Raw genomic sequence first — 9,113 nt, forward strand, 5'->3', positions numbered from 1 at the left:
AAAGAGTGCAGCATAGAGTTGACTCCCCCTCAAGTAGGCAACGCCTGAGTTGTTACATCTTCTGAACATGCCTCATGCCAATATTATGAACGTGTGTTCTGAAAATAGCAGTTGGAAGTGCTTTGGTGAAAAGGTCAGCAGAGTTTTTGCTGGACTGAACATATCTCATTTCAATCTGGTTGTCCTTAATGAGATTTTGAGTGTATGAGAAGAATCTAGGGGGTATGTGTTTTGTTCGGTCACTTTTGATATACCCTTCTTTCATCTGTGTTATGCAAGCTACATTATCTTCATAGATAGTTGTTGAACTCTTATTGCGTTCTAGTCCACAAGAATCAGTAATGAGTTGTGTCATTGATCTCAACCAAAAACATTCCCGACTGGCTTCATGTAATGCAATTACTTCGGCATGATTTGATGATGTTGCAACAAGTGTTTGTTTTTGAGAACGCCATGATATTGCGGTACCTCCATTTAGGAATACATATCCATTTTGAGATTTAGCTTTATGTGGATCAGATAAATAACTTGCATCTGCATAACCAACCAAATCTTGTTTTGATTCGTTAGAATAAAATAATCCTAAATTAGTAGTTCCTCGAAGGTATCGAAATATGTGTTTGATCCCATTCCAGTGTCTTTTGGTAGGAGCTGAGCTGAACCTTGTCAACAAATTAACTGCAAAAGAAATGTCAGGTCTTGTACAATTTGTAAGATACATAAGAGCTCCAATTGCACTAAGATATGGTACTTCTGGTCCCAGGATATCTTCATGATCTTCACAGGGACGAAATGGATCAGTGTCAACATTAAGTGATCTAACAACCATAGGAGTACTTAATGGTTTTGCCTTGTCCATATTAAAACGTTTTAAAATCTTTTCAGTATATGTTGTTTGATGTATAAGTAAACCATTAGGCATATGTTCAATTTGTAAACCAAGGCAATACTTGGTTTTTCCGAGATCTTTTGATGATGTAACGTGAGGGTACGAAATAGTATTATTTTTACTAGGAAATACTACAAAATATGACACAAGTTTTATTAATTTACGGATGGGATATACCTAAACCTTGCTACAACACTATAGGCAGTGTACCTAATCGTAAAGTAGTGTAGTTTTTAGTAAGTCCGGTTCGTTCCACAGGGAGCTGGTGAAACTTACTATATTTTTAACTATATTTATACAAAATATATATAATTATATAAGTAGTAATATTATTATAAAAGGGGGGTTTTACCGTTTAATGACCGGTTTGTCGATTCTATATTTTAAGCGTAAAGATAAATGACGATAATTAAAGTGCGTAAAATAATGACAATAAATAAAATGACAGTAAATAAAATTGCGAGTAATAAAATGACAGTAAATAAAGATACGATGAGAAATATAATAAAAGAATTATGCTTATTTAAACTTCCGTAATCATGATGTTTGACGTGTTGATTTTAATTTATTACCATGGGTTAATTGTCCTTTGTCCTGGTTTATTTGATACGTCTATCTGGTTTTTGTCCATAATAGTTCATCGGTCATAAATATAAAGTGCGAGTATCCTCGTCAAATTACCCTTATACCCGAAGTCAAATATTCCAACTGATTAAGGATTTAAACTGTGACGCAGTTATCACTTCTGTCAACAATTACACCAGTTATCACTGTATGTAATCCACCCCTGTTTTAATTAGTTTATGAATATTAATTCATCCACTTGATCAGAATGAATAATCAATTACCCAACCCAATTGATTAATTAAATGATTATAACAGATTCCATATGAACGTCACTAAATAGGACAACCATAATCATTATTAATTATTAGGTTAATTAATTTGAAGATAGGTTCGACAGACTCCAATGAGTTGTCACTCAATTAGACAATACCCCCCATCTATTAATAGTCAATAATCCAATTTCCACAAGTGTCGGTCTTTTGCCCAAACCTTAATTATGGTCCAAAGTTCAATAACCCAATTTTAGTAATTAGCCCAACATCATGAGTACTTCATTTTAAATAAGCATAATAACGACTTAGCTACGAGACATTAATGTAAAAAGGTTGAACATAACTTACAATGATTAAAAATAGCGTAGCGTTACACGGACAGAATTTCGACTTACACACTCAAACGATCTCTATCATAAATCTTATTATTATCATAATTTAAAATTAAAATTAAGATTATTGTTATATCTGATTACATTAACATTATGATAGAGAATTATAAATATAGATATTGATATTTGATAGATAGAAAAATAAGAAAAAGATAGAAGAAGAAAAAAAAAATCGGAAAAAGTCTCTCTCTAATTCATCGAACATATCGTTCGTTTTATAGGGAAATTAGAATTCAAATTTTCATTTACGACCCCTGAACTATGCTCAATTAACAACTTTTTATTATTTAATATTATTCTTATTATGAATTATTTAAATATTATATTTTATTCTTGTGCATAGTTGACTTGTAATTTTTACACCGTTGCGTCGAGCGTTGAGAGTTGGTTCATGTCCCAGTTCCGGATTTTCGAACGTCCTTTCGTACAATTTTATATCTTGTACTTTGCGTTTTGTAACTTGTACTCTTGTCATTTTTAGACGTTCTTCATCAATAAATTGAACCTTTTGAATTGTATCTTGTACATTTGAGCTTTTTGGACGTTTTGGTCTTTCAAATCTTCGTTTTTGTCTTTAAATCTTCATTTTCGAGCGATTTGCGTCTTTCGTCTTCGCACTTATTTATTTAACTATTACAACTAAAAATAAGGAAATTACATTTAAAAACTTTACATATTGGAACGATATTGCTACTAAATATATGTTCATTTGGAACACTATCAAATATCCCCACACTTGAGCGTTGCTTGTCCTCAAGCAATACAGAACTTGAAATAAAAACATACATGAATCACTTTTTTATTCATCACATTTTGTACATCAGTGATTTTGATATAGCGGTATAAACAATGACAGTAATGATGGTTAAAGGTAGGTGTGTCATCCACAGTTGCCTCGGGTTTAGGTCAACGACACTTGCAATCAAATAGCCGATTTACTTTCGGTTTCCAAAGCAAAGTGCACATTTGAAAGGTGGTTTACAGTCCCACATAACTATTAAAATGTAGATCCTTAAGGAAATTGGATCTTTATGAAAACATTTGATCTTTTTGAAAATTTAATCTAGCTTTTACCCTAGATAAGTTTTCCGGAATAACCCTTCACCGGTGTTTGCAAAATATTTTTGTGGGTTGTGTGGGTTTCAGATTTGAAAATTTTAGCTCAACACTTGTGGTTTTGTGTTACCCACTTGCTAACCTTGTATTAGGAAAGCAACACGTCCAGTTTACTTGTCCCGTATATTACCTTTCGGCAAACTACCGTCCGGTTGTAAAGGAAAGCGATGAACAAGAAACTGTTAAGGCAATGTCCCGTGACATGCAGATGATTATGGTCTTATTAACGTGTCGGATGCTAGAACTATCCTTGGTAGGAGCGATAGTAAAGATCATCCTATAATTTTTCGGTCTGGCACAAGGTCCTGTCTCCGACCATGCTATGCAACCACCGTTCTTACGGTTGACACCCGATTTGGTTCAGGTGACCTAATGAATTCTGATGAATTCTCAGGATTTTACGTTCAATGGTAATGAACGCATTGAAAATGGGTTTTCAGAAAACAAATCGGTTTGTATTTTTGATCAAAATATTTTCTCGTTCAAGCTCGAGTTTAGATATCATTGAATTCCATGAGTTTGAATTCTCAATCTTTAAGGTCAATCTCTAGGATTGAGTAATATCAGTCTTAAAAGCTGATTTTTAATCTTTAAGGAGATTATCCTTTCTGGGGATCTGATTCATTAGTTTTATCAAGCTAATTTGCACGGTGCCCTCCCCATTTTACAAGACAGACCCTCTCATGGTTAGGATAAGTCTGACCACTTGGCGACCCTGTTTGATGCTGAGGTCCGTGGATTTCCTGCTGATTTTAGTGATGACTTTTCTAGGTTTTTCGTCAACCTACAGCTGGTCTGGACGACAACTTCATGACCTAAATCAAGAAGCGCGTGTCTTTTTCGGAAGACTTTACTTCCTTTTAATGATGGAATTGATTCATCGTGTAGATCCATCTTTCTTTCAAATGTATTACAGTAAACCGGGTAAAACTGATTAGTATCGTCCAAAGCAAAAGTACCTGCAATAATCTTGTACAAAAATATGTGATATTTGTTTTAAATTGAATGACTTGGTACATTCTTCCCACACTTAGTTTCTTTCTTTGCCTTTTTATTTTCTTTTATTTCATTTTAAATGAATTCAAGCGTTTTAGGGTGTTTCTCAATTTATGTCCTTTCCGAGGTAACGATAATTTCGGTATTATCACCTAGTTTTCACCGTTCATAAATATGTATAAACATGATTTTGACTTCATTTAGTTGAAAATTTTTCAAATTTTTACAAAATTTGGCAAATAAACCAAGTGTAAACCCGAGAGAATTTATAACCCTTCCCCACACTTGAGATCATGCAATGCCCTCATTTGCATGAAATCAGACTATAATTTAAATTCATGAGGGTGATTAGCGTAGAAAAGTGATTAAAAATACCGAGTTTGCAAGCATATTATTTTACATCACATTTGATATTTTGCTTCTTGTCGTCAAAATCAGTAGCTATTGCTGAACTTAATGTTAGTCTTTGAAAGTGCGTTGTTCTACCCTGTTTTGTACATAATATAAAATACAAACATATATATACATATTTTTGAAGTTGGGTATATTACCCCACGTTCAAAAATTTATAAAGTCTAATATCTTTTTGGCATACTTTAGATCAATAAAATTAAAAATAATGATAACAAAATTTGCCGTCCCACCCTCGGGTAAAGCAATTTCGGCTTAATGACCTAGTCTTCAACTCACGACGAATTTTAGAAATCATTTTTTTCAACTTAATGAATTAAAGTAAATTTTGTTTTTAAATATCACACAAAACTTAAAAGCATATTAATTTCATATAAAACCTAAAAAAAACAAAAATTCAGAATGGGGGGAGAAAACTAGTTCTTTAGTGTCTGCTAGCGGAAAAGACCAATCGGATTCCATTCTCAGAACTACACGAGAACAGAACAACTAACTCTAGATAACATTTTCTTAGAACATTTGAATCTCCCCACACTTAGGTAGCTGTGGTGTCGAAATTGTGATTAACTTCATCGTCAATTTCTTTTGGTCCATAATCAACTTGCCTATCTGTGACTTTTTCTTTAAGCCAGTGCCCGGCTTCTTCCGTAATATCCCAAAATTCAACTAGTTTCGCCTTTTCTTTAGGCGACAGATTGGATACTAACCGGTTACATAACTTAAAGTTCCCCTTACTTCTAGCATCGATAGCCCGTTTAAAAAGTTTCTTCATTGAACTGTTAATAACGGGGTCATTTAATTTCGTATCAACAACGGGGTTCTTTATTATCAAGTCATCATTAGGTTTTACTTCATTTTCCCCACACTTAGGCGTTTTATTATTGCTAAGCACTACCGTTGGAGTTGGTAAAACAACATGGTTATTACCAATCGTTTTTACTGGTTCAACGGTTTTGGTTGGTGGAGATTTAGACTTTTGAATCATAAAGGTGATCGATTTGTCACCACTTTTAAGTGTCATTCTTCCATTTCCTACATCAAATAACGCCTTGGTGGACGCTAAGAATGGCCGACCTAAAATTAGAGGAATGTTTGGGTCCTCTTCTATGTCAATGACAATAAATTCGACTAGAAAGGTTAAATTGCCTACTTGAATGGGTAGGTTGTCAGCAATTCCAACTGGGTGCTTAATGGTTTGATCAAAGAGTCGAACACTCATATCCGTTGGACTTAACTTACCTACACCTAATCTTTTATATAATGAAAGAGGCATAACACTCACACTTGCACCTAAATCTGCTAGTGCATCATACATGACACAATCACTAAGTAGACAAGGAACAATAAATTCACCCGGATCACCTACTCTAGGTGGAGGTTTTGGTGGAACTGTCTTCACCGGGTTTATATTTACGGCTTTTGTTTCTTGCACTTTCTTATTCTTTTTCTTCTTCTTCTTTCCAGAGGTATCACAATCTTTATTACCTATCACTTGCTCATACTCAACTCCTTTTCTTGGAAACGGGATGGGTGGTTTGTATGGTGCCACCACTGGCTTTACATACTCGGGTGGTGGTGGTGTAACTTCTTCATTGTTACTCTCATCTAAAACCTTCCCATCTTCTGATGCTGGTTTTTCAGAATTCGTTGACACCATATTAACATTCTCATTCCGAGGATTTACTTCAGTATTACTCGGTAGCTTTCCTTGTTCCCTCTCACTCATCATGCTAGCAAGAGTACCTACGTGTTTTTCTAGATTCAAAATGGAAGCTTGTTGAGTTCTTAATGACTGATCAAACCTCTCGTTCGTTTGGGTTTGAGATGTAATGAATTGTGTTTGAGATTCAATCAGCTTTGCCATCATTTCTTCTAGATTTGGCTTTTTCTCTTCGGGTTGTTGTGGTGGTTTATACAAGCTAGGTCTTTGTTGATTGAAAGTGTTGTTTTGAGTTGGTTGGTTATTCGGACCTTGTTGGTTATACCAGTTATTTTCTGGTCCTTTTGGATTGTAAAGAATGTTTTGATTTCGATTTAAGTTTAGCCTTGGCGGTTGATAATTATTTTGATAATTATTTCCCGGCCTTTGGTTCATATAGGAAACATTCTCTCGTTGTTCCATCGTTGGTTCAATGTGACAATCTTTCAATAAGTGTGGTCCACCGCATTGCTCACAACTGATTCGTATTGCGTGAATATCTTTATTCATCTTTTCCATTCGTCTTTCGAAAGCATCTATTTTTGCGGAAACGGAATCAAAGTCATGGCTAGAATCGGCTCTAGCCACTTTAGATGATCGAAAGATATCTTTTTCTTGATGCCACTCATGTGAGTGGGAGGCTGTGCTATCAATGATCTTGTAAGCTTCAGTTGCGGTTTTCTTCATAATGGATCCACCAGCGGTTATGTCGATGTCTTTTCGTGTGGCGATGTCTACGCCTTTATAGAAGATTTGTACTATTTGAAAAGTATCTAATCCGTGTTGAGGACATCCTCTCAACATCCTTCCGAATCTTGTCCACGCCTCATATAATGTTTCATTTGGATTTTGCGCGAACGTAACAATTTCTCCTTGAAGTCTCACGGCTTTGGATGCCGGAAAGAATCGTTTAAGAAATTTTTCAACTAAAACATCCCATGTGTCAATCGCCCCTTCAGGTAACGATTCTAACCAATCTTTGGCTTCTCCCTTTAAAGTCCAGGGAAACAACATGAGATAGATCTGCTCATCTTCCACTTCTCGGATTTTGAATAGTGTACAAATTCTTTTAAACGTACGAAGGTGTTCGTTAGGATCTTCATTCGGTGCACCACTGAATTGGCATTGGTTAGTTACCATGTGTAGAATTTGTCCTTTGATTTCATAATCTGACGCATTAACTTCTGGTTTAATAATGGCATGACCTTGGCCCGTGCGTTTAGCCCTCATTCGATCTTCCATACTTAGAGGTTCTAGATTTTCCATGATTGGAAGTGTTGTATCTGAATCACTAGAGGTTTCTGATTTAATGGTTTCTTCCTCAACAATCTCTGTTTGAATGATTGGTGGTTCCGGAGGAATAATTAATGGATCAGGGTCTCGGAATTGTCCCTGAGTATTCTCCGGATTCTCAATTGTGATATTGGTTTCAAAAACTGGATTATCGGAAATTTGAGTTGAAGTACTCGGTCGACTTGATGACGAGTCTAAAGAAAAATCAACGGCAGCTATATTTGTTTAAACGATGTCTTGATCGAGTTACAGGTGGTGAACGTCTTGCTCGGTGCATTCACTGAATATCCTATTAGTTTTAAAAAGGAAAGAAAAATTATAATAAGTTATCCAACCAATAGACTTTTCTGATTTTGCCCACGTTTCGAATAGCCAAAAGATGCAGCAGAGGGGCAGGATTCGTTTGGTCTCAATATAATTGAAGACTGTTTGGCTCCAATAACCCGGTCCACGTACAAATCCAACTATTACTACGAACCAGAAAATTTTGATGTCTATCAATTTAACCACTTAAAATAAATTTTCGTAATTTTAAGAAATTTAGAGAAGAAGTAGAAAAAAAATTTTAAGTCCTAAAAACTAGAATGGCGAGAAATAAGAAAGAAATAGATTGCGCGTCGAAAAATGTCGAAAAATAAAAGGTCGAAAAATAGGCGTCGAAAAATAAAAATAAGAAAGTAGTGCGAAATACGGCGTCGTAAAATTCTAAAGCACCTAAAACTTAGTCTAAGGAATAAGCACTTAAGGGATTTTACGGCAAAGCCTAAAAATTCTAGAAGTAAAAATAACTATGGCAAAACTAAACTTAATACTAAAAGTTGCGACTATAGTCTAAAAATCTAAAGGTAATAAAACTAAAAAAAAACATTTTTTTTTTTTTTTTATAGACAAAATTTTAAAAATATATATATTTTTTTTAATAAATTTTTTTTTTTTTTTTTTTTTTTTTTTTTACGTTTTTGTTTTTTTTTTTTTTTTTTTTTTTTACGTTTTTTAATTTTTTTTTTTTTTTTTTTTTCAAATTTTTTTTTTTTTTTTTTTTTTAAACGATTTTTTTTTTCTTTTAAAAAAAAAACGATTTTTTTTTTTTTTTTAAAACGAAATTTTTTTTTTTTTTTTTTTTTTAAAAAAAAACGATTTTTTTTTTTTTTTAAAAACGATTTTTTTTTTTACAAATTAATAATTTTTTTATAATTATAATTTTTTTTTAAAACTTTTTTTTTTTTAATTCATTTACTATTCATGAATAGTAAATGAAAATAAATTAATTAATTTACTATTCACATGAAAGCGACATGATAGCAATTATTAATTATAAGTTACATAATATACCCCTGAAGTATTTAATAAATACGACTTTTTTTTTTAAAAAATTTACGTAAAGATTCTTAAATATTTTTATATTATTATATTCTATTTCAATATTATTATATTATTATATTCTATTTCAATATTATTATATTATTATATTTTATTTC

The sequence above is a fragment of the Rutidosis leptorrhynchoides genome, chromosome 3 (genome assembly GCF_046630445.1).
Source record: "Rutidosis leptorrhynchoides isolate AG116_Rl617_1_P2 chromosome 3, CSIRO_AGI_Rlap_v1, whole genome shotgun sequence".
NCBI lineage: Eukaryota > Viridiplantae > Streptophyta > Magnoliopsida > Asterales > Asteraceae > Rutidosis > Rutidosis leptorrhynchoides.